This window comes from Neodiprion pinetum, chromosome 3, assembly GCF_021155775.2.
Source record: "Neodiprion pinetum isolate iyNeoPine1 chromosome 3, iyNeoPine1.2, whole genome shotgun sequence".
Classification (NCBI taxonomy): Eukaryota; Metazoa; Arthropoda; class Insecta; order Hymenoptera; family Diprionidae; genus Neodiprion; species Neodiprion pinetum.
This window is the reverse complement of record NC_060234.1, coordinates 32,003,239-32,028,736: the sequence shown is the minus strand read 5'-3', so window position 1 is coordinate 32,028,736 and position 25,498 is coordinate 32,003,239. Positions and strand designations below refer to the sequence as shown.

The 25,498-nt window shown below is 42.6% G+C and overlaps 1 protein-coding gene across 3 annotated transcripts in view; it reads left to right on the top strand.

Moving 5' to 3' along the window:
- The first annotated feature begins 1,237 nt into the window (after nucleotides 1-1,237).
- The window catches only part of Hr4 (Hormone receptor 4), a 113,327-nt gene continuing 89,066 nt past the window's right edge, over nucleotides 1,238-25,498 (top strand). The window contains exons 1-2 of one of the 3 annotated variants that reach the window (XM_046617273.2): nucleotides 1,238-2,095; nucleotides 3,542-4,661. The gene's annotated coding sequence lies outside the window, so the exon portion shown is untranslated. Of the gene's footprint in view, nucleotides 4,662-25,498 lie in introns of all 3 variants that reach the window. The other 2 variants (XM_046617272.2, XM_069134457.1) reach the window with 2 other exon arrangements.

Here is a 25,498-nt window from a genome sequence, read left to right as displayed (position 1 = left end):
CGCCGATAAATCTCGAGTTCGGTATCCATGTACCGTGATAAAGATCGCTCGGTAGCAAGGAAGGAATCGCAACCTTACAGGGTATTTCGAGCATAATCCGAATCGGTGAGAGTCAGCGTAGCGTACCGGAGATCGCGGGTGCCTAACACGACCGTTGATCGATACAGGATTTCATCGTTATCTTCCGCAACATTTTCCGCGAGGACGTTGGACATACAAACGCAGACGAAACCCCGATACCCACGCGCGCGTATACCTACGTACGTATATCAATACATGTATTTCGATGTATACACAATTTTGCGTATGATTGCACTCTGTCTCTCGGTGCATCATCTCTCTTCCACCCCTCCGCCCGCGCCTCTCATCCCGCATCGGAGGGACGTGTTTCGCACGGACGAACGAAGCTGGCGCTGTCGTCAACGGGGCTTTTCGGGGTGGTTAACGTCGTCGTTGGATCGAAGGGAAACGGAGGTCCTCGGAGGACGTCGGAAAACGACGAACGGCGGCGTACGCTAGGTAAGAGCGAGGGTGCCGTGGGGGAAGGGGGGCGGGGAAGAAAGGGTGGCGGAATCAGGAAGAGTCGTTGCACCGCGCGAGAGGGTACTGTACCAGTGAACCCGCGTTGGAGCGTTGCCATCCCATCCCATCCCCATCCCTTACCACCCCCGCCCACCTCCTCCTCCTCGCTCTCTGGCCGCCACCCCCGGAAGAGTCCTGGCGAGCGAGCGAGCGGAGCTGCGGGGGGGGAGAGGCGCGGGGATAATGCAGGGTGAGATACTCCCCGCCGAGTGAGGGAGGGGGAGAAGCCCCGAGCCGCTTCACGTCCGGCGGGGCGAGGGGCAGGGGGGTGGGGGTAAACAAGCGACGATCGCGCGTACGATGCTAGTTCTGGCGGTGGGGGAAGTACTCGGCCGCGGAATCGTTCGTCGGCTCAGCGGTCGTCAGGGGGCGGGGGAGGAGGAGGGGGAGGAGGAAGAGGGGCGGGAGGGTTAGTTGGAGGGGAGGGTGTCGCGCAGCGGTTCGCGCGGGAGGGGTTAGGGGAAGACGAACGAAGCGTTGGTAGGGAGGGTGGGAGCTGTGGTGGGGCGGCGGAGGGAGGAGCGGAGAGCTCGCCGGCAAGGAGAGAGGTCATTGACCCAAGCAGCTCGCTGCTGGCTGTTAGAGCGCTGAGCTGCCGGCTCTCCGTGTTCGTACCGCGTGCGCGCCCGTGCGCCCGTCCGCTAGTCGTTTTGATTCTTAAACTCACTACGACAGAGTACACGGAGAGAGGAGCCTCTCTTTTGCCGCTTGGCTTGCCTCGTTTAATTGAAAAAAAAGAGCGGATTCATACGCACACAGACGTAAACAAGGCCGGGTTTCCCATTTATTGTCATAATTGTTCATTATTATTACCATTGTTGTTGTTGTTGTTGTTGTTGTTTGTCGGCACTGTTATAATAATCGTCCGAACCCCATTCCCCCCCGCCCCCTCCCGCCCCTCCTCGCCCGAGATCGCCACCTGTGTTTGTTGATAAAAGAAAAGGGATAAAAAAAAAAAAAAAAATGAAGGAGAGTAAGAAAAGAGAAGAAGATAAAAAAAAATACAACAACCGATAAGCATGTGAGGGGAAGTGCATCATGTTCCGGGATGTTTGACTGAAGACTAATAAAAGAAAAAACAATTTAAACAGAATTTAAAAGAAAAAAAAAAATTTTTTTTTTAATTGAAATAAGATAACCGTGGAGTGACAGTGTCAATAGTATATTGTACATCATGAATTGTACGCATACATGTATCGACATACGTACGCACATATGTATTATACATGCACAGTGTGTCGGAAAAGTTCGGAACGATTGAAAAGTAGTGTGATTTGGCCAGGGATCTTCCACGGCATTGGCTACGTTGGTGTCGTTGAGCACTGACGTTCGACGTCGATGCCACCTTAGTCGTGTGGTCGTCGGTGATAAATTCTTCTTTTTTGGTTGTGTTTTTATTTGGAGGGTATTCCATGCTGTGAACCGAACGTCAACTATGAATATAGCAAAATTTAAAATGCACACATTATACAGATATGTGTATACAATATAAATGACAATACTAAAATTGCATGTAACGTATACGATGAAGAAGTGAAAAATTTTGATTGGTGGAAAAATAAAATACACCTTCGGGGTAACGCGATCGATTATCAATCGTCTCCGTTCGAACAATCGTCCTCGTAGTTGTTCGCCGTCAAGTGATCGACCGAGATACGGATCTACTGGTCGACATATACTCATTATAATCGCGGTGACCCTACGTACAAACACATTTTTAAAATGCTGAATTCAAGTACACACATAATTCGTGATCCGATCCGCCGCCGCCCCCTTATGCCATCCATGTTTTCGCATATCCGTACATCAAATATAATATAATTATTCGCGGACGCGATCGACGAAAATTATTGCACCAAGATTTGATAAACGAGAAAAGATTACTTTTAAATTTTGTTATCGTCGATGAAATTATTACGAAGCCGGCCGAAATTTACACAGGAGTGTATATTCGCCTAGGTGACACTTTCCGATACGTCAAATACGACGACGCACACGCGCAAACTCACACTCGACACAAACACACACACATATATATACACATACATATATATATATATCACTCGCAGATATATCAATGACAGACGAATTACAATCGTTATCTGCCGATTATTTTGTCGCGTTTCTTTTTCCTCGCACCTCTTTCGAACTTTTTAGTATCAACTGACAATATTAATTTCACGTTACCACGGTACATCGGTACTTTTAATTGGCCCCACACTCGCATATCTAAACTCTGACGTCGCGTGCGTTTTTCGCGGGATATTACACCGGGCGCGGTCGATGACGGAACGGCGTATGTCTTGTCTGGGTGAAAAAAAAAAAAGAAATGTTCTAGTTCTCGTCTATTTTTTTCTTTCCGTGTTTATTTTACACGTCACAGATACGTCACAGTTGAGGCACAAGCGTATTTTTCCATTTACGCTACTTGTTACGCAAGGCCTAGACGTTAACACTCGTATGTGCTTCACGCGTCGTTACGCCAATTTTCCGCTGCAACGCCTCGATCTTTTTACCCCTTTCTTCTCGACCATTTTCTTATATCACACCTCTCCGCGATCGCTTCTGTCGTTTCTCTATAAATTACCGACCGTTAGATTGAATACAAATCTGCAAACAATCGGCAGGATCGAGCGATTGACCGCTTGCGAGACAGACGAAGCGTACATATAATATACACGCGTAGATGGACGGAATAGTGTCCGCAGTTGTGCTGTTTTACCGTTAGGGCGGGAGATCGACGTGCTCGTAGGGCGTCCATCCCTTGTCCTCTCTGGTCGAGAATAGGGTAGGTGATTTTATTCCCGAGTGGCGGACATCTGCGTGTGTGCGTGTATGTGTTGAAAAGAGAAACAATATTCACCCGCAATACCATCATCAAAGAAACCTGTATAAATATTTATATATTTATTCGACGAATCGATCGTTGACACGAACAATTTTGCATCCACTCGTACAGTAATCACGGGATCGGCGGAACACGGGGTATAAAAATATTTCGAACAAGGAATCTCGGGCTTTCGAGCTCGCGGAAGCTTGCAGTCGGAGTCTGCACCACCTTCGACCAATCCATCCTCCACGCCGCGCTGGGGAAATCGCACGTGTCCCCGCGGAGGAGGGTAACTATGTTACCGATGCGGTAACGCCGCGCGGAACGCTCAAAACGGAAAGCTGGCCGGAGAGCGGGACCCGCGGGACTCGGCCTAGGTCTAACGGGACCGGGAACGGTCCACCAAGCCGGCTCGAGAGAGTGGAACGCGGTCTGGCACCGGTTTAAAAGTGAAACTATGACTATTGTCGCGATCCGGACGACGCTGGCGGCGAACCTTCTGCCTCCTCGTGACTGCGGAGCACCGTTGTGACGTGAGGAACTTACACGCGGGACCGAATCCACCTCGCACTATCCCTTTCGCCCCATTCTATACCTTTTTCTTTGTCCTTGCCTGGTCGTCGTGCCACCACCACCACCACCCTTGTCATCATCATCGCGATCATCGTCATCGTCATCGTCGTGCCTGTGGGAAGGTCCCAAGACCACCCCTTCGCCCCGATCGGTCACTCGGACATCACGCGTCGTTGCAAAGCGATAGCATCGATCGTTGATCGTTTTTCGTTCGTAACGTTTCTCGATTCGCCTAATATTTTTACTTTTTTCTTTTTGCTTTACCTCTTGCTAGTTTTCTTAAAATTTCACGTGGCTTCGACGCATTTGCCTCACATCATTCTTCATCTCTCCTTGTTCGTATCCGACCTGAATACGTCCCCGCCCCTTTGTCCTTTTCGAACCCGGCCCCGCTGTAAACTGCACACGACGAAGACTGCAAATATTTAATACAAGGAAATGTACTGTGTTTCATATATATATATATATATATATATATATATATGTATATAATTTTATTGTTTTGTGAAGTATGTGATCGATAAGTTTAACGAACGAGAGGATAGTTTTGTGAATTTTTTGGAGATTATTTTTCTTCAATTTTTTTCTGTGAGTTATCTACAGCAACAAGGAAGATTTATTATTCTCTATCGTGACGGTGTTTTCATCGATGTCAGTTTAACGAAGAACCAAAAATGTAAGTCTCAACGTGCTTTCGTATTATTATACCTACTATATTTTCACATATTTCTTATAACCCTAATATAATTGATACACACTAACTAAATTACCGATTGCTTACATTCATAAATAAGTGAATATCAATTTTACTAAAATTACTTTGGGATTGATAGAAAATTCAACATTTTGTCGCATAAAAATGTTTTGCATCGTTTTAATTCGGGGGTCGAAAAATATTTGCTACCGTTTCTCGTTGGATGATCGATATAATTTGGCCTTGTCGTAAGTTCGATAAAAGCGAATATCTGTCCGTGTTTTCTCCTTCTCAAAACTCAGGAGACTTTTCTTCCCCTGCTGCTAATCACAGGTGTTCGCGTTTATACTTTTGAAAATTTCATAACTAAACATCGATCGTCGGAAAGTCTTGGCCGAACGAGTGGATATAACATACATATATATTGTATATGTATTTATATACATATATATATCATACATGTACCGGGTGTGTTAAATATCGTCCCTACACCTATAACCGTAGGCTCGCGTCACACGTGTGACATTGTAGAGTATGAGTAACTGACATGCGTAACGAAATATCCAGTGAATGCTAAAAATAATATCGGTAGACCCGCTTGTACGAAGAGAATTGAAACGCGGTTGCGCAACTTCGCAACCACCGTCAGCCACTTTGTCGTCGTATTGGTACACCGACCGCGCAGCTGCATAAAGTTACGAAATATGCCGGCGTAGACTTAACAGCGGAATTTCAGACGCCTTGTCGAAGCCTTTTCGTCTTTATCTCATCAACCGTAAAAACTGATCGCTCTAATTATGTACATTCTCAAGAACCCAGACGATTTTACGCTCTGTCGGTGTTCGTAACGTGTGTTATAAACGTTCGACTACGACGGTGGTTCTTTCGATCCGAGAATCGGCGAGATATCAGTTGCAAATATTTAATCGTATCGACGAGATTGTCGTCTTTATCTCTCCGCGGGTTCCCTGCACTTCCACCGTTCGTTCAGGTTCATCGTCCAGGAATATAACTCAAAGGGCCTCTGGTGCCCGGATAGATGTTGCGATATACTCACGTTTCTGAAGGAATTATACGTAGGTATCGCTTGTGCATATAATAAGGTATGCAAATGCTATTTATCATTCACAAATATAGCGTTTAATAACTTTCCAACGGTACATGAGTTACCAGATGGCTGAAATTTTACTTTTTGTCTTCTTTTTCTGCAAATTTTCCCTTATTGTTTCTTAACGCGAAAGACTTTCGATTCGTCATTGATTCATCATTCATCGCTGATTCAATTTCCGGTGATAATATCTCCCTGCGCAGTATGAAAGAACGACAGTTCCGTCGTGCGAATTTTATACTCACGCGCACAATATTCACTGCCCCGTATGATTGTTGTTGATAAACAATATTCATAAAATGGTCTTAGTCTTTAGTTTTTACGTACATATAACTTTACGCATAAAATCTGTACGTTTTCAACTGCATCACATTTCGTTACTTTATCCAATGATGATAAATGGTTGTATGCAAACTTTTACGGTACTCCAATTCTGGTATAAAGTCGTGTCGGAGGCGAAAATCACAATTGCACCTATTTCATGAAGTTGTATAACTTGTACTCTCGATCAACTGTAGGTTAACTGTAATTGCGTCGCAGTCGAGTATCAGTGTGTTTTTTTTCTGCGACTCGCGTAATTCAAGGGGTGTTGATAGTGCGATTGGAAAACAATAAATTTGCGTATATATCGTACTGTATATAACGCAGGTGTTTTCCTGACGCCAATTCTCCCGATATATGCGCGTTCGTTCTTTGCACACACATTGGTGTAAAAAGTGAGATTCACGCTCTTGATCGACTCGAATAGCGAGGTTTGCAAACACGCGGTTGCTAAAGTCAGTCACACACATGCAGTAGCAGCAACACAGAGCGAAAGTACAAAGTTATTATCGGTGTCCGTGACGCGGGAAATACGTCGGTTCGTTTTTTAGTCCAAGCAGCGTGAACCTCGGTCAAGGGATACCGTATGTAATTTGGCTAACGGTTTTATGCCAGCGAAAAAAGAATTAATCGTTTAGGAAAATCTGCTAATCGTGTACTGATTATTGTTTTTGACGTCTGCACACCTCGAAAGTTCAGGATAAGTTTTGATTTTTCACTCCATCCCATTTCTCGTAAGCCTTTATTCCCAATTGCGGAATTCCGGACTCCGCCACGCTCGGATTCGCGGCCGTTGTACTTACGCGTTATTATTGTAACCGGTAACGTCAACGCTGTCAATCAGCGAGTCGGGTCGAGAGTATACCAGTACGTAGGTATATTGTTGTTCTTCGATCCATCCCACAAAAATATCCAACACTAATGGATATCGCGTCATCCGGACGGAAGACGTTTGCGACCGCGAAGCCGTGAACGTTTCACGCTGGAAAAACACCCGCCGCCACTTTTACCCTCGAGAATCTCTAGTCGAAATACCTAGAGGAAAATTGTACTCCACATTTTTAAACAGTCGGCTTCAATCGAAACCGATCGACATCTATTCAAAAGTGACGCCTGATTTATAGAAGTCATCTTTTTCTTTTGGTGAAGTGAAAATTTAATCGAAAATCGTAATATCTGGCTCTGATCGTTCCAAGAACGACGACCATTAGAAATTATAATTATTGAAAAATGTTAATTAAATATTCAATTATTGTGTATCTACCTTTGCAATGAAGTGATTGAATATTAATTGTTGTTCAAATGTAGTTTGACCTTACAAATTTGAGGTAATGTAAATCGACTGTTTTTATTATATTCAGATTTTCTCTCAATTGTGTACAATCATTCCTGTATACACAGAATATCAGTCTAACATCGTAGAAATGCAGCGGACCGAATAAATATAATAATATAATTAGGTGACCAAAAATTGCGAGCTCCATCTGTCTCCTCGTTGGAAAAACAAGAGCCAAAAACGGCAAGTCAAGGTTCGATACCCTCGTCGTCGGTTCACCATGCTGCAGAGATGTTTGGATCGCGGAGCGTTGCGTTCGCAATACCGGAAGTAGAGGCAGCTAACATCTGCAGTACGGTTATAGACGGGATGCGCGAGAGTCTGCGGGGTTCAAAACTAAATTTGATTCCTTTGACGCTTCGGTTGTAGCTTCTAGTGTTGACGATGGTTGTTCGAAACCTGCACCAAGCCTTCGAGGCGACGTAAGCACAGACGGTGCACCATGCGCGACGCGACATTTTGCAGCGCATATTCAAGCCAATATTGCGAAAATTTGAAACGCGATCTAACGACCGGCGAAACGACGAGCATAAGCCTTTCTTTCACATATCTCCTTACCCTTCATCCCATGTCCAGAGGCTGTTACTCTGTTAGGAAAAAGCGAAAGTATCAGCAGTAGCGGCACCTCGTTGGCACTGGTTACAGGCGATGCGTAGCTCGGGTTGAAAAGAAGCGAAAAGAAAAGAAAACTTGAATCCAATCGCGCCAGAAGTTATCCCCAATTTTTGCACGCGCGGTAAATATTCGTTAACGAGCAAAGTCGATTTAACGCTCGGTCGGTTTTCAAGAACAGTCTATGTTAGCAATGAATCATTCGTTGCTAAAAAACACGGTAGTGGTGCATGATTTGAAAAAAAAAAAACGAAGAAGAAGAAGAAACAACAAAATTGCACGAATCGCAACGAATGCGTATCGCGAAATAACCGCGAATATCAGCGTAAAAAAAAGTGCCAGTCTTCTTTCGAACCATAAAACCACGTTTCTAATCAATAAAATTTTCTTTTTTCCAATACAACAATTTTCGCAATACTCCAGCCCACGAGAAATAAGACGACAAACTTCCTCCAACGCGCAGTCCACGTCTGCGAACGGGGTCCATTGCTGTTGCGTTGCGTTCCTCTGCTGTGAGAAAATAAAGAAAGATGGAAAGAAAGAGAGAAATAGATAGAGAGAGATAGAAAAAATCAGTACCGAACCTCTTTTCGCGGCACGAGCGCGGCCCGATGAGCCATCGGCGGCTGTCCCGTGTAGTGCGATAGATAGATCGGTGCCTGGCTGAATGAATGTGTGCGTCGGTGACCGCTAGCGCGTTGCGCCGGTGGAGGCCGGCGAGGCGTTCGGGTCGACGCCCGCCCCTTCGGGTGATTCCGCCGGCGCTCGGCTCCGCTCGGCACTAGGTCAGTGATGGAGTCACTGCCCGCCCTGAGCCGCGAGGCAATGACACCGGGACGCCCGAGCCTCGCTGCGCCGCCACCCGCAATCGCTTCGGGCTCTACCGGCTAACCGGCGTTCCCCGGTTTGTTCCCTGCCGATCCTCCCGAAGCGACGCGTTTTCCCGGCCTGCTGCCGGCGCAACGCCGAAATTCCACCCGGCTATCGCGGTATCGTTCCGTTCCTTATTTCTGCGGCCCATATTCACACTCGCGGGGTGGATGATATGAAACTATGTTCTGAAACGGGTACCTGTTGTACCGTCTCACTGGCGGTTCCTTGCTTATTTACTCGGCTGATTTTTGTAGCCCGTTATACGGTATGATCTGTTGGTTAAGATAGTAGGAAAAACTTTTTGTCACACCTTTTGCAGAAATCTATGATAATCAGACTTCTTGCAGAGTTATTGGCCGGTTGTTTTTAGATAATCGCAGTCTAAAACAGTCCTGTAATACGATTTCAACCACCGAGGTTATTTTAATTAGCATATTTTTGATAGCCATGGAAAAGTATAATTTGCGCAAAATGAGAAGATACAGAGTTACGCGTAATCGGTGGATGGAATCACCTGATAGGTAATTGGGATTCGCGACGACACAGAAATGGATGTAAAAAATGAAAGAACGAAAAAACCCCACGCTGAAATCACGCCACGTTCCTGCCGTGGAAATACCCCTCCGTTTGAACCTTCTGACCTTAATTTGCCGACGAGTCCGCCGCAGCGGCGATCGATAAGCAGGGGTTGATGTTTTGAGTTAATTCAACCTCGTGTGTAACCCACGAAATTCTGAAGATTCAATCATTATTTCGGGCAGTCGGTAAACTTGATAAAGGACGCATTTGGGATTACTTGAATCCCCAGGTTTAAGGTTGACGCTGTGATAACTGACGTTGAATGTGCAGTTTTGAATGAACCAAATTTATCGCTAGACGTTTATACCGATCAGACTGAATAAACGTCGGGAATGTTAATATTAGCTTCTTATCGTGGGGGTATTCTTGCAGGAATTTGGTCAAGGCCTTAATGTTCCATTCAGTTGCCTACACCTAAGTTTTTACGAACATCAGGATTATGTAATTTTCACACTTCACTTGCAACTACGCGATATAAATTTTCACGTCAGACCAGGTTACGTTTCACCGTCAGAAAATTCGCAACATAATTATTCGATCGCGATTCGTCTCGTGAAAAGATTCATCCGGCTCATTCGTCATGCACTGCGAATAAAACCATGCACCCGGATCGACTATTTCGCGTTTGTTTCCATTAAGAATGTCCAGACTAAGCAGAGCAAAGTAATAATGGAATTCCAAATATATACCTGAGAGGCGATTTCTAGGTTTAGGCAAACGTTAGAGTGAGGCAAGCAGTAAACGATCCGCAGCTTGTGTTGCACACGTAATTCGGAATATCGAGAAAGCGTGGAGAAAGACGCAATCGTTGGCAATTTATATAGTCAATGACCTCCGCGGACTTATCTGAAGCATTAGCAATTACGCGTTTCAATGCTTCTTTTTCTTCGTGCTCAAGCCACAAGTTCGATTTGATATCTCCCCGGTACACGGTCGGTCGTCTTCGTATCCATAAGACCAAGAGTTTCTCGTCATCTTTCGACGTAACATAACTTCGATCCAAGATCACGGTTAAAAGTTGATTTCGCGCTCGCGTGTCGTAAGTTTGCACAGATCATGTTTAAAAGTGTCAACTTATCGTACATGGAAATTCGTGCAAGTTTTTTTCTCGACTCGTAAGAAATATCGTAGGCGTACTATACATTTTCTGTCTTATTATTATACACTGTATAATTTTATATCTAGAATATTTAATTGCTCTGAACTGGGTTACATGTATACCTATAGATATACACATATGTAGTCGTATATCGTCTCGCATAGCGATATTCTCGTTGGCCCGATCTGTCTTCCCACAGTTCGCACATAAGTTTTAATACTCGGAACTAGCGTGGTGGTATGAATTTTTCAGCAGCGCAAAAGATTCATGCGTTATGCATGCGGGATAATTTTTTACTTCCGATTACGCCGTGCTGTCATCATCGCTCTATTCGCACACGGATATTTCGCCGTGTGTAGTCTAAGGCTTTTCGTATAGATGTTGCAGGTTTTTCAGCGGAAAAAAAATTACGCGACTGATTTCGCTTTGCAACGTCGCAACTCCGGCGATTCGCTACATGTAACGTTGCATCGCGAACGTATCGAATCAGCTAGATTCTGTATCTCGCATCGAATGAACTCACCACTTCCTGAAACTGTTTAATATATTCTATAAATAATTAAAAGCATCATAAACTCGTCGACTGCAGATGTGCATACACTCTTGTGCCACGGCTCACGATTAGCCGTCACATTTGGCACTTTATGGCTTGACACGGTTTACGCTCGTTTTATGCGCAATGAAACTTGACGAAGAAAATAATAAAATAAAAAAATAAAAACAAAAACCTCACTTTGATATCGGAAAGTCAAAAATAACGTCAATGTTACGTTGGATTCATCTGAAGTACAAAACTCTTTCATAAAAATATATTTCATATATTTCTATATTATAATTAACTGCAAAATTCGAAGCAATCATTGGACGTGAAAATGATTTTTACATTAGCAATATCGTATATATATATATATATATATTATACCTATGTCCTATGTCCTATGGTCATAAGAAAGTTGAATTTATTTGACAGTATCGCAACTATGAAAATCCATTTCCAAAAGTTTTCGAGCGGTCGGTTGTTTGTATGTGATGGCAGAAGATTGCTGACACATATCAATCGGGCAGCGTTGATCCGTAAAAATGATCCAAATTGTCTACAGTTGTGGCCTGCACGACTTTCCGCACGCGACAGGCTTTTCCACATACGACACTTTATACTCGGGTCAATTTTTTTCGTAGAAATAAAAGAAAAAATAAAACAAAATTAATACCATGGCAAAAGATGTCCCCGTCGTTGCCAGTGCGAATCGCGTTGCGGAAAGCGCGTGTTTATCCCTTTACGCGACGACCATTCTAGTTGCGGTAGGACTTTCGATTGACCGTTACTCTGCTCTCTTCACTCCTTCTGTGCTGTGCTCGCTACTCGCTTTCTCGTTACCGCGTTCACGTTTCTGTTGCTCTTGCCGGTCTACGGTCGTCCGGTCGGCTACGTTCACCACAGACACGCGCTTACTTTCTTTCACTCTCGATTATAGAAAGGTGCACCGCAGGAACGAGAAGGTCAAATTCATCGGGCCCATTCGAAGTGGGGTCGTCGAGGTGGCGGGGCGGAGCAAATTGAACCGACAATGCGAGAGAAGTGTCTTTTAATACGTAAAATACCGGAGATCACGACCATTTTATTATTTCACGCGTCACCCGTCATCCCGATGACCTTGGGACCGACCGGCTTACCGTCAAATCTCGGGGGGCCTTTTTTTTATTTTATTTTTAATTTCTTTTTTTCCTCCCCTTCCCTCCACTTCGTAAGTGCCGGGCGAGTACGGCGAGGGAGCCACGATCGACTTTCATTACGACTCTCGTAGATACGGACGACTGCTGCCTCGCTGCTACTTGTCGTGTAATTTCTCGACGTGTTGAATTCGAAGGAAATACGTGGCATTAATTGCTTTACTGACAACTTGAATCACTAGATGTAGATACTATGAATATTCAAATATTCAATACCCGAAACGTGGCTGTATAGGTTTAACGTCTTATCTATCTGTTTTGAATCGCCTTGCAGTTTGAGAGAAAAAAATTAACTATCATCTTCTTTCATACATTACTGTACACGTGTGTATAAATTTATATTTAACGCGGTCTTTGAGGATTGGAAAATATTTATTTTATTCATTTATCAAATTCTTGGAACGTTTCAAAACTCCTATTTATATTCAACGATATTTCGCTCAGCTCATTCGATACCCACGTTTTTTTGTTGTTTTTAGCCACGAAAATTGCGGCTTTGTTGTACGGAAAGTTCAATCTGCGTTTCGCGTTTTCATGACACATTCGAATTCAAAAGTTTTTAGGGGCTACAGAACTTTCAATACCTGCATTTGAGAGAATCTCTTTTTCATCTCTTCGTCTATCAAAATATAATTGAAAATCAGCGTTCGAAAAAAGCAATTCGATAATTGAGCCTGAATTCCTTCTTTTACCTTGCATTGTACAGAGTATAACGCCACTCATTCACAAATCCGTACACGATTAAAAGGTTCTGAAATTGCGCCAACTATCAGGATATCCATGAGCCGCTAATCGAATGAATTTGCAATTGCGAAATTGAAAACGTGTTTCTTTCGACACGACAAAACAAATCAATTACAATTCCACTGTAGAATTTTCAGCCGTAAATTAAGAGTCCGCAAATTGGAGCGAGGAGTTAGCAGCTTGGACGTAATTTTGGGCGGTGGTTAGAATAATGACGATTCTTGCAGCTTTTGATTAGCTTATACATTATTATTCGTTCCATCGATCGTACAAAATCAACATTTCGATCCTCTTATCGCGTGGCCGTTCCACTTTCCTACCCCAGCACATAATTTTCTTCCCCTTGATCCCCGTAAATTCCCGACGTAGCGAGTCGGACGCGACCTTGCGACTTCTGGAGACTTCGAATCCTGTCCTTTCGTAGGGAAATTGAGTCTGGTGTAAAAGCGAGCGTCTCGGGTGTATCGAAAGTGAGTCTATTCCGAAGCGTGTGTGGCAGAGGTTTGGTTAGCGGTACCGGGAGTAGCAGCAAGGAGGAAGATAGCGGTCCGCAACGTCCCGTATATCGTGAGCAGTCAGTCAGTCAGTCAGTCGTAAGTCGCAACGCGTTGTGTAACTCGGCTTGCCCGGGACGAAAGAGCGAACCTCTCGGTTTAACCGCCTCCTGCACCGTAGGCGACTTTCACCTCCTGCAGATCGGCGCAGAGGCCGTTGCACCTGCGCGTTCACCAAGTATATACCGCCTTCGGCGAACCAAAGCACTCTCACTTGCTTCACGTTACGCCTAACCTGTCCTACTCACGATCACCGAGCTCTACCAAGGCCCACTGTCATTGTCCAATGACGCCCGCGTTCCTCCCTCCTCGCGACAAATTCAGGTGACAATGTTACACGGAAGGATAAACGTTATAAAATGTACGATATTTTTCTCACCGTAGCACGGTAAATTTGATAGTTTGCAAATACGTTCCGTATATATATAATCTACTTGCCGCTTTCGCAAGCGAGATAAATTGTTTTTTCACAGCTTGGCTCTCCGATATATTTTTATGTTTACACTATATGTATTACGCATACGTGTATTTACACAAGAACAGTTGTACTTCGGAAAGATTCAATCTTTGTGTCAGTTTTATTTTTACGCATTGGAAATTTTTTTTTTTTATTTTTATATGTTTTTTTTTTTAATTTTATTTTAGGCCGGTATATAATTGAGACATTCTACCAGGCTCAATCCTGATTTTTCATTGCCAATGCGGAGAAACGTTCAATTGCGCATGTATAATGAATAATGATAAAAACTCATATAAATAATCACGATATGATACCTAATATACCCATTGCTACAAATAAAAATGAATCATGACCAATACCGGTTCGATTATTTTAAGTCAGCAGAATTCTAAAAGGTAACATGGCCTATAATTGTATCAGTTTTTTTTGTTTCTTTCGTAACAATTAATTACCTTTGTATATACCACAGTGTGGAATGATGGAAACGGAACACCCTGTATCAATTTATCACTTTGTATCAATCGATTGAACGGACGACTGACAGCAACGTCAGCAAAGAATCTGTCACATTTTTTATTATTCCCCGGGTAATTTTTATTGCCTCCGAACGTACATAATATAGGTACGTATTAGCAAATCTTGTCAGCCTTCTCGGCTTCCTGATTCTTCTATATAAAGAGACATATATCTTCCGCGAAAGATGAATCGCCTGTTTATATTTGTAGGAGGTCTTCGGTCGCTATGCTGACACTGACGTCATGGCAGTTAATTTGTGCGAGACGGTTTTTCGCGGTCAGTTAACCGTGGGCATCGCGGTAACGTGTCGAGATTGATAATGTAGATTTCTCCACTCGTTGTCGTCCTATAACTGATCGTAAATAACGAATCAAAGCCTCGAACGAGTATCATCCGAAATCAGTGCGTGAAAAATTGTCCCAAGCTTTTCGGCCGGCCAATAATCCCTCTGATGTCTGCATCATCGAGTATTTCGAACGAGTGATTCCACTCAGCTAATATATGTACCAATATGTATATATATATATATATTTATATGTATATATGTATACATAAATATACGCGTATGAAACTAAAAATACCCAAGATTTTTTCGTCACTTCCATTTCAGCACTTGGTAAATGAGTAATTTTCAACTTCAAGTGGATTTTGATGCGCGAATAAAGTCGTTTAATGTTTTTTTTTTTTTTTTTTTTAATCGTGTTGTTCTATACATTTTTTTCTCTCTACCGAAAGCCCGAAAAATTATTAGCTAGTTTTTTCCGATCCATTCTCGTATACATCTGACGATGAGTAATTATTCTCGAAGTGACTGAATGCCGCAAGTTTTGACTCTTGATTGAGCATCACTATACTCGAAGACAGTTGGACGACTTGTCGGTGATCGGCACTTATGTGCTCGTGACGGGCACCAATGACACGCTAAATTTACGTATAGTAAATTATCTGATTTGATTTTATTTCATTTCGCAATTCAGTTCACTGACATCCGTGTAGGTATATTTACACATCGTTGTAATGGTCGGCTATACTCTCATCGTTTTCTTATCGAAGAGTACAAGACAGATGGACAATATCTCGTCACATAAACCTGTGAGACTTTACATGATGTTTTATTTTTTTTTTGTTTACTTTATAATGTCAAGCCGCAAGAATAAAAGAATAAAAACGGAATACAATATCGTTTAGATAACGGATTGAATACGATTGACGAAAATATAAAAAAGACAAAGCAGAGTCGGTAAACCGTAGAGTGTGATAAAATTTATCATCGACTCTAATCGTAAGAGTTTCTCAACATTGTCAACAATGAATGTGCACACATTTTACTTTGCAGATTACTGATTCAAATAACGCGTGAATTATTAATCACGTATGAGTTAAATGTATAGGTGTAACTTCCTACGACTGATAATGAGCTCCAATTGCCTTCATGAAATTCGAACAACTACATCAATATCGTCTACAGAAAAATCAGTTACATCGTTTTTCGAAATCATTTAAAATTTTTCCAACAATTAAAATGCAAAGCCAGGAGAGCAATGTACAAAATTTAAAAAAAATTCTTAAAAAAAAGTCGACCACGATGATTTTCAATAGGGCTCCCAATGAGGTCCTAAAGAGCACTTAAAACCCGTCTTGATTCATTTTCGAAATACTTATTTCTTCGGAACTTTATGCCACTGGTTTGCGACATGCTGACGTCACACGCTAGCTGAGCAATATGAAAATATAGCTTTCCAATGAAAATATCAACACCTAAATCTCGATTAGGGCATCTAAAGAATTTTTTTTACATGGTCTTGCTATATGGTATGCACAACATGTAATACCTACGAATATATTGTATATACGAATATACACACTTGTACAATAAAACCACCGCATCTATGCACGTACATTAGACATACAAACCTGCAGTATCTCTATCTACGGTACAAACGTGACGTTTATGCCAACTGCACAGTGCTAATTACTGTGCAGTTTACCATTTACAGTTCGTAGATTACAGTTTTAGTCGCGAGAGTTGAAAGTGGGAGAAGGGGTAGTAAGGGGGAGGAACGGGGATCATCGTCCTCCCAGAGAAAGTTGTCCGCTAGACTTGGACACCCCGTATATATGTATAGGTATATGCCGTATATGTGTATCAGTACACGGTACGAAGTGCAAAAATGCGTATTTACATCGTAAAAGTGTTTCAATACATGCATTCTATGCGTAACGAACGTTTGTGCGAAATGGGTAACAGGTAGATTATACACAGGTACGCTGTATACGACCAAGATACATTGTATGCAGAATGGGAAAACGATTGAACGCAGGATTACGATATCCGTCTGACCTCTAGCTGGTAAGTCAGGGGGTGTTGGATTCGGCTACGCGAGCGGTTGAAGGTGTGCAAGGTGTATACCGGATCAGTCGAGTGATCCGGAGGAAAGGGTGAAGAACCTGGGGGTGAAGGAAACATCGTTGTGATAATTGTTTGGTTTGGTGCGTACAGCGAAGGAGAGGAAATTAAAGGAATAATTGTGCTGAGAAAGTTTCTCATTAGTTTGCTTCGAGGAAATGAAAATTTATTTTATTTATCATGCGAAGCTTCATGTATACGAAGTTCTAAAAGTCTGTTGCAGGCTGACGATGAATTTGATTAATTCGTAATGACGAATTTTTTGTAAAATGAAATGAACAAAACGATGTAAAGTATACGATTCAACGATGTGAAAATTTCTCGTCTTATATCATTTGTATCATCGACTTTCGGTGAAATATGCATTTGAAGTTTTTGCAAGTTTTAGGGGGAAATCTCTGCGCAATTCGAATTAACAAGTGTATTAATTTCTCATCAGTATAATGCCAACAGACTTCCCGGTGTTGGAATTGGTAACGTTGACGTATCGAAACATGAGAGAAAAAAAAAATCATCACTTTGCAATTATAGAACGATGTTGAAAAAGTTGAGTGTTTATCAAAATACGAGAATGTTCTGCTTCGTTACGGTTAACTAAAGTCGAGACAGTTCTAAAGTTGCGAAGAACAATTTTTCTTGAATCACGCATCTTCGCGCTAACGTTACACTGACATCAATCTCATCAGAATGTTCATTATTATTTCCGTCTGCAGCGCGGTGAAAAATTACAACTTCGATGGAGACATGAAAATTCTCTACGATCTCGTCGAAGAAAAGGGTTACAATAATAGAGCAAAAGCTAAAAAATAAACATTCCTGCAATACGGGCGTGAAGTATTTTCTGGACCACCTGTGACTCATTCCTCGGGAGACATTGACCACCGGGTGCGCTGAGTGCAGACTTCTGCGTTTGTGTCGCCGAATGCGTATGGCGTAGGCTATATATATATATATTACGCACGCCGATATGCACATGCCGCACACGCGTGCCGCGTAGGTGAATATTTTACGACTCGCACACGCTTTGTTGTGCCCTGCGTGCACTCTCGCACTCGCATTGGGAACGCGGCGGTAAGGCGGAAGCGCATTCGTCGGCGCAGCGTGCAGCGTTAAGTAAGACCCTGCATCTCTCGTGGTTCTCTTCTCCGCTAATTGACCCGCCGCTGCTGTCCGATGGTGAATGGAATCCGCGATAATTGTACAATTTACAGAGAGAGCTTCTATCGTTTATCGTTTTTTCTCGTCAAATTTTACCGCTCACGCGTTAATACGACGTTATTCTACGCACGGCGATCAGCTGTGATGTTATAATTTGTTCGACGATCCTTACAAATCCGTAGAATCATTCGTGCCGGAAAAGAGAGTGGTTTGAATTCTTGTTTTTTTTTTTGACAGGAATGAAATTTGATCACTTGTTGTCTCGATCACACTAACCTTTCGAAATTTCTGCAACGTTTTAATGAAATGGGAAATTTTTGTGCTGACCAATTTTGAATTTCGATCGTCATTCGACGACCGACGAGATTCCTCCTGAAATTTGATAATTTATTGTGATTTCACCTCGAAGCTAACGCCTGAAACTTTTACCTGTACCGCAGAGTGTAGCGAGGCGATGGAGAGATCAAGTCCTTCTAAATGCGGTATCGGGTGACTTTGTCTCTCCCGATATTCAACGCCCACGCAAGCGATTTTGTACTCCCCTGGGCACTACAAACATACGTGCCGCATAATTCAGCCCCGCTCATTCGGGATGCAGCGCACGTATGTGTTGGACTACATATCCACTTAACAGATAAAAATACGCCATGGGAGCGATGACTGCTGGATAAAAATATCAAATGCATCACCGGCGACATTGGTTTGGTTCTTGACTTGTGTTAACGTCGCGAGGGACACGCTTCCACGATCTATGAATGAGGGGGGAGGTAGGAAAGACGAAAGATAAAAAATACGTAAAACGAAAGAAAAAAATTAAAATATGGTACACCTTTCTGTTAGCGGAAATTCATTTGACAGCATTTCGGTGCAGTCCCTGAATTTTATATCCACCTTCATCATCATCATCATCATCATCATCATCATCATCATCATCATCATCATCATCATCATCATCATCATCATCATCATCGTCGTCGTCGTCATCGTCATTATATTCTCACAGGACTTCGCCTGTGGTGTAAGTTCAGCGTAAGAGTAAATTAAAAGAAATTGCGCCGCACGGGATTTAAATGCGAATCGAGATATTTTCTTTTGATGATTTTTTACGCCACATTTCGCAATCGCGTATAACACGCCGCCGGTTTACGGCCCGTCTTTCCTTTCTATTTTACTTTGTTTTTATCTCATTGGCCCTTCACTCGTTTCATTGCTTTCCTCCACCAAAGAGGAAGCCATTTGAACGAGGATTTTATCCCCGCAGCCGAGGGTGCAGAGGTTGGGTTATATGTTCAACCAAATGTAGAAGAACTTCGACATCTTATATTCTACCTTGATTCGATCGAGCATAATGATCGCGCGTATACGGAAAATATGGGTCGGTTTTATAAAATGTGCAAATTATGGATTCTCGATGACAAAATTGTAAAATCAATTCTTCCAAAATTCATTCCAATTTGCAGCATGCTGTGTTTCAAATAACAAGGAAACTTTTCCTGGAGGCTTTTGGAAATTTTTCGAAAGTGACATACTGTAGCTGTTAAATCATCCCGGTCATATGTAGCTGCAATTGAAGAATGAATTGAAAGTTCATGCTGTTCCAGTCAATTTAATTTTACCTCCTATCCAACTTTCCCTCAATATTTCTGATGGAGTAAAGCTATGACTGTAACTCTGCCCATTGAATTATGCCATGAAAGAACCGGAATTAGTTTTATTATCAATTCTTTTTTATCTCCAACGACACGCTCACACCATACGTATGTCGGTTACTACAAAGCGAAAAGCCGAATCGTCCGATTCACTCACTGAATCTTTCTTCAACCCACACATTATTAGGCTACTCCCAGATTGCATGAATTTGAAGTTCGCACGAATAGCGAAAGAAGATACGCCATCAGACTATGCCACGAGTGTCTTACCTTTATTTATTATGCAATTCTTACGTATTTTCCATAAGAGAGAGGAGGTTAATACGTCTCGTGTAAACGCCGAAACGTGTTCACATACCCCGAAACAATTGTTTTCCCGCGCTCATTTCACACCCGCGTCGTTCGAAACGTTCCAAACATTCCCCAACTCTAGGTTACCACTCACTCCAGAAGCGCATCATGCACCTCGAACCTACCGAATACTCACAAATTCCATCGATATTGTCTCCGTTCTCGGTGCAGTGGATGAAAAAAAAAAAAAATTAAATTAAAAAAAAAAAAAATCTCGCATTTGCTCTCATTGTCAGTTCTCTTCCCTCTGTTTCTCTCTCTCTCTCTTTCTCTCTCTCTCTCTCTCTCTCTCTCTCTGTCTCTCGCATTTCAACTATTCATTGTTTTCCTTTTTTCCTTGTCTTTGTTTTTTCCTTCGGTTCATAACTCCCGCAACACGTCGGGCGAAAGGGGGGAGGAAGGCCGCGGTTCGTGCCTCATCGTCAGCTACAACGAGAAGCGTGCCTCTGTGCCTCGTGCTCCAGTCGTTGACCCTGCGATGCCGCGTCGCGTCGTTGCGAACGGCGGGAGGCGCCGTATACGTCGGATCGCGGTAGGGTCGTAGCAAAGCTTGCATACATACGCCTCTCTGTACACGCGATAACATGTGTACACCTATACATACGCATACATACCATATATATACCATATATATATATATATATATATATATATGTATAACCTAGTTGCGTGTATAACGTGTGACGTTTAACATTAGGTACGGTTGTCATAAGTACGCCCGGACAAACGCACACATGTATACGTACGTATATATGGTTATTTTCGCACATGTATCGCGGTAAGTGTACGTCGTGGTGTATGCGTAATGTACATGTAACACGCCTATAACCCGTTCTATGTATATGAATAGGTAAAGAGGAGGATACATACATATGTGCAGTGGAATAAGTTACGCGTGGGCGCGAATCGCGACACGGGGCACCGGAACTCGGATGTTCCCAGGAAATTTGCCAAGTTCTATTCTTCGACCCTTCTAACTATACTTCACCCCCTCTGCTTACTTTGCTTCGTTCACCCCATCAGAGACCATTTTCCTTCATCTCCTCGATCGTCGCCGGCTTACACAATCGTAGAAATTTTCTGCACGGTCCCCCTGCAGGGTGAAGGAGGATGCAGATCGAGAATTATATGCCTACTTGTATTGCGGACGGTAACTTTACTGCTTAACGCATAGGTACCAAGATGACCAAGTAACTAACTGAAGGATGACTAATTTTAATACACTTTGTATTAGATACAGCACAATTTGTATTGTAAAAGAGTAAAATCTTGCTAATCTTAAAAATTATCCTTATTCCGTACGAGTCTTTTGATTTTAGAAAATATTGGTCAGTTTGCTCGAAAACATATCACCATTATCATCGTAAATTCATGAGGTAGCTACACAGCTTAAATTGATGTTATGAAAAACCGAGTATATTTGACGATAACTACATTGAAAATCGCTTTGAAATGTTGCAAAGTAAATACCGGAAATATTGAGTATTCGCTTTTGAAAAGACTTGCATAACAAGGTTTGCGATCAAGTTGTTCAAAGTATCGTCTAGTTTGCAATCGCTGCATGGTGGGAAATTTCGAAGTTTCAAGTGTTGCGAGAGATTGAGAAAATAGAGTCACAATAAATTAGCAATTCTATTGCGAAATGGAAGGTATAAAACCGCCGTAGAAATCCAACAAGAAGATGATCTATGGACTTGACGCCGCAGGATGCTGCAGTGTCGAAGTAATGACCCGTCTCTCTCTCTCTCTCTCTCTCTCTCTGTCTCGAGATCGTGCCGCGGCAGGCAAGCCTAGGATCACAGAGCTCGTGACGCGGAAGTCATCCTTTTCTGATCTTCGTCGACGTCCGTGGAGCCGCAAGCGCGGAACGCGGATGTCGGAGAATAAAGTGCCCGCAAGCGCGGATCCCACAGACGGGAATTATTGCAATCCTGCGGTGTACACCAAAGGGAAAGAGGGGGCGAGGAAGGAAGATGGCAACTCTGGGTCACTAGTGAAAGTCTAGTCTAGTTGACGACGAGACTGCAGGGATTGAGGCAAGCGATTCTACTCGCGGGAAAGTGGAGGTATACCTACGTGTAGGTACCTGTATAGCCAAGGTACCTTACCTTACATCTCGCTTCCTGGTGGACGACCAGACACGACTTTGTTGTCGTCCGCACTGCTGTTATCGTTATGCATTCATTCGTTTGCAAGGCATGATCCTTTCAAACGGAATCCGTTTTGAGGAAGGATCGCTTCCTTGCATTAAAAAAACAAAAATCGTTCGCTTTTCATTTGACTCCGCATATACTGCTCATAACCCTGATTTGTACGAGAAATCTGTTTTCAAAATCCGTCGCACTAAGTATCGCAAGCGATACGATCATTTCTCGGAATTTGATCGAATGAAAGTGAAATCGTAGTTGAAATTTGCATCCTCGCACTGTAATTTCCTGTGTAAAATCGTTCAGGTTATGATAATTTTCGACCAGTCATCAAATTGGTTTTGCATGTCAAGCATTTTGCGATCATATTTTTTCTCACAACTCCAAGTATTTTCCTCACAAAAGGATCATGATTTTCTATGCATCAACGGCTTGTGGACCGTCGATTGACTTTCAGTAATTCCCGGCTACGAGAAGCTCACTTCTGTTTGCATGATGTTTCCTCGGCGATCCTCTGGGGTGCAGAAATATTCGCATGTGCCGTACGTACAGCGGGAATGGTCACGCATGCACCTCGTGGGAGCAAGAACGTGCCGAGATGACCCAGTTACTGACCTGCGCCTTGGTGTTTCCCGACGGCGTGGTGAACGGGCGACGGTGTAGCGCGCTCCGCGAGTCCCAGCAATAGAAAAGCTCATGAACCGGGGTAACATTACCGTGTATAGAGAGACGTCGCTTAGAGTCGTTTGTGGGCGTCGGTGGGCGTCGCCGCAATAATAACTCCCGGTTCTCGAGAAGGAAACATAAGCCAGAAACGCAACGTCCCTTCGACGAATTGACCTCAACTATAAACTTTCACCGTTTCTTTACCCCGCCTCGCGCACCAGCCGCGCATTTACTTTTGCCCATTACTAGCCTACGTCATCCAACGCCTGCGATCGTGCGAACGCAGACTCGAACCCTTTTTTAACCCTCATTGGTCACAAACAAATATCTAGGTATTGTTTAGGGAACGCAGAAAAAGCTCTCTCAGTTTTCCCAACCAAAATTGATTGTTTAAATACTGTAAGACATCGGCAAAGTTAAGGTAACGAAAAAATCCTTTTTTTTTTACGGAAAAATTTTTATTTCTTTTACACAATTTATTTAACAAATAAATAAATATGTGAAAGTCTGTCCCTGAACTCTACGAGGAGTTTGAAAAATCTTTAGGGTGATATTTACCCCAAGTGACAAATTAGGGTTAACACCGCGACAGGAACGCTGATCGAGAAGAGGCACCTCTTCTTTATGACGTCAAGATTTTCTTACCACGCACACGTTAAAAATTCGACTTCCGATGGCTGTAACAGATGCCTAAAATGGCCGTTTGCAACGTTTTTGCGTTGTTTGAATCGTACAAAGTACCGTGCGCCGCTACACATGTGCACTCGAAGCAAACCGAACGAGGCTAACAATAAGTCTGATACACAGCTGATGCTGTAGGCCATTTCAGGTACGTGTTACGGGCATCAAAACTCGTTTTCGACGCATTTGCGATGAAAAATATTGTATACAATTAGTGACGAAGTCAGAAAATGGTGATTCGCGTGCGAGCTCCGCACTCGTCTTTGGCTCGTGCACAGACTCATCACCATTTCCTGGTTTTTGTCACTTGTTGCATAAAGTACTATTTCCTTATTCGTTTATCAACATTCATTTTCCGGACGATGGCATAGTTATCTGAATTTTTCAAATCTTGCCTGTTTTTGACCAGAAAATAGTGAGAAAAAAATGGGGTTTCATTATTTCTGCGAATGGTGTAATATACGTGCAATTATCAAAAAAGTTGTTGAAATCGTGCGAAGGAATGAATATGATTTAATTGTATAATGATGTCCAGTTGAAAATCCGTAGCAAATTTAAAGAAGTTTCTAGGACATTAGACAAAACAAAAATAAAAATACACGAACGCAGAGGGCACTGTACATAATCGGCGCGAAGCCGAGATATACGTTATTTCTACTACAATGTGTTAGTAGAGAAAAGTGAGAAACGCGATTCGTGGCGGGAACCCACTTTTTTAATATTCAGTGAATACAAATAAATGTATCATTCGCAGCAAACCTTAAAAATAGAATATTTCCAGAACACAAGAAAAATTCAAGGATATTGCCAGGACTTTTTAAGGACAAGCAAAATTCAAGGGAATTTTTATGACCTCAAGGACTTTCAGGACCACCGGACACCAAGTGTATGAATTGATTCTATATTTATACTCGAGAATTCTGTCGAGGCCTACTTGACCGTTTTATTTGAACGTCGATGACCGTATCGCGTTTGCTTTAGTTATTACCGCAGCTTCGTTCTGACCAGCAGTCTCTGAGAACTCTGTCACTGTTTTACGTCTCGTCTCTGCGGCTCGGACACCTTTAGTCCGTTATACATAGACATGACGAAGTTTCTGGCGCATTTGTAATTCTGAATATATTGCAAATAAATATATCTCGTACATCTTTTGAAATTCACGTACCGCTGTGAATGTTTATTGCACGCGTGTTCGGATCCATCTAACAATAAAAGGTTACGAATATAACATTGTCAACAGACAGGGAAATATCGATTCTGATATATCTGAGTTCAAAATGTGAAAGGTGATTGATTAGTCAATCTGCAACTTGCTGAAATAATCTGAAATGCAGCATTTTTTTTTCTCTCTTTTTCTGTACTTGACCGCGACAGGTTATTTATTTATAACCAAGTGTGGTATTTTTTGTACGTGGCGTGAAAACAAAGCAGCCGCGTGATTATAATCACTGTGGTAGACCGATATTGAAAAAAATATTAATGCTGTGGTGGATTGAAGTGGATTAAAATAATTACGACGTATAAATTTCATTATGAAACAACGTGGACGTCTTGATACTCTCGCCCACAGGGTGTCCATGAAATTACTTTCCTTTTACAAAACTCGCGTCGTATGTCTACAAGTCAAACAATACGCCATCAAAAAAATGTCATATTAGTATATAAAATAATATAGGTGTCGCGGAATTTTCGCTCAGCGAAAAGAAACAAGTTTCGTCAATAATTGCAATATTTTTCTCACTTATTTCTGATTTTCCCGAGCCCTCCTTTTCGAGTCTTCACAGAATCGCTCGCTATCAACAATCCTATCTGCATTACCAAGATTTC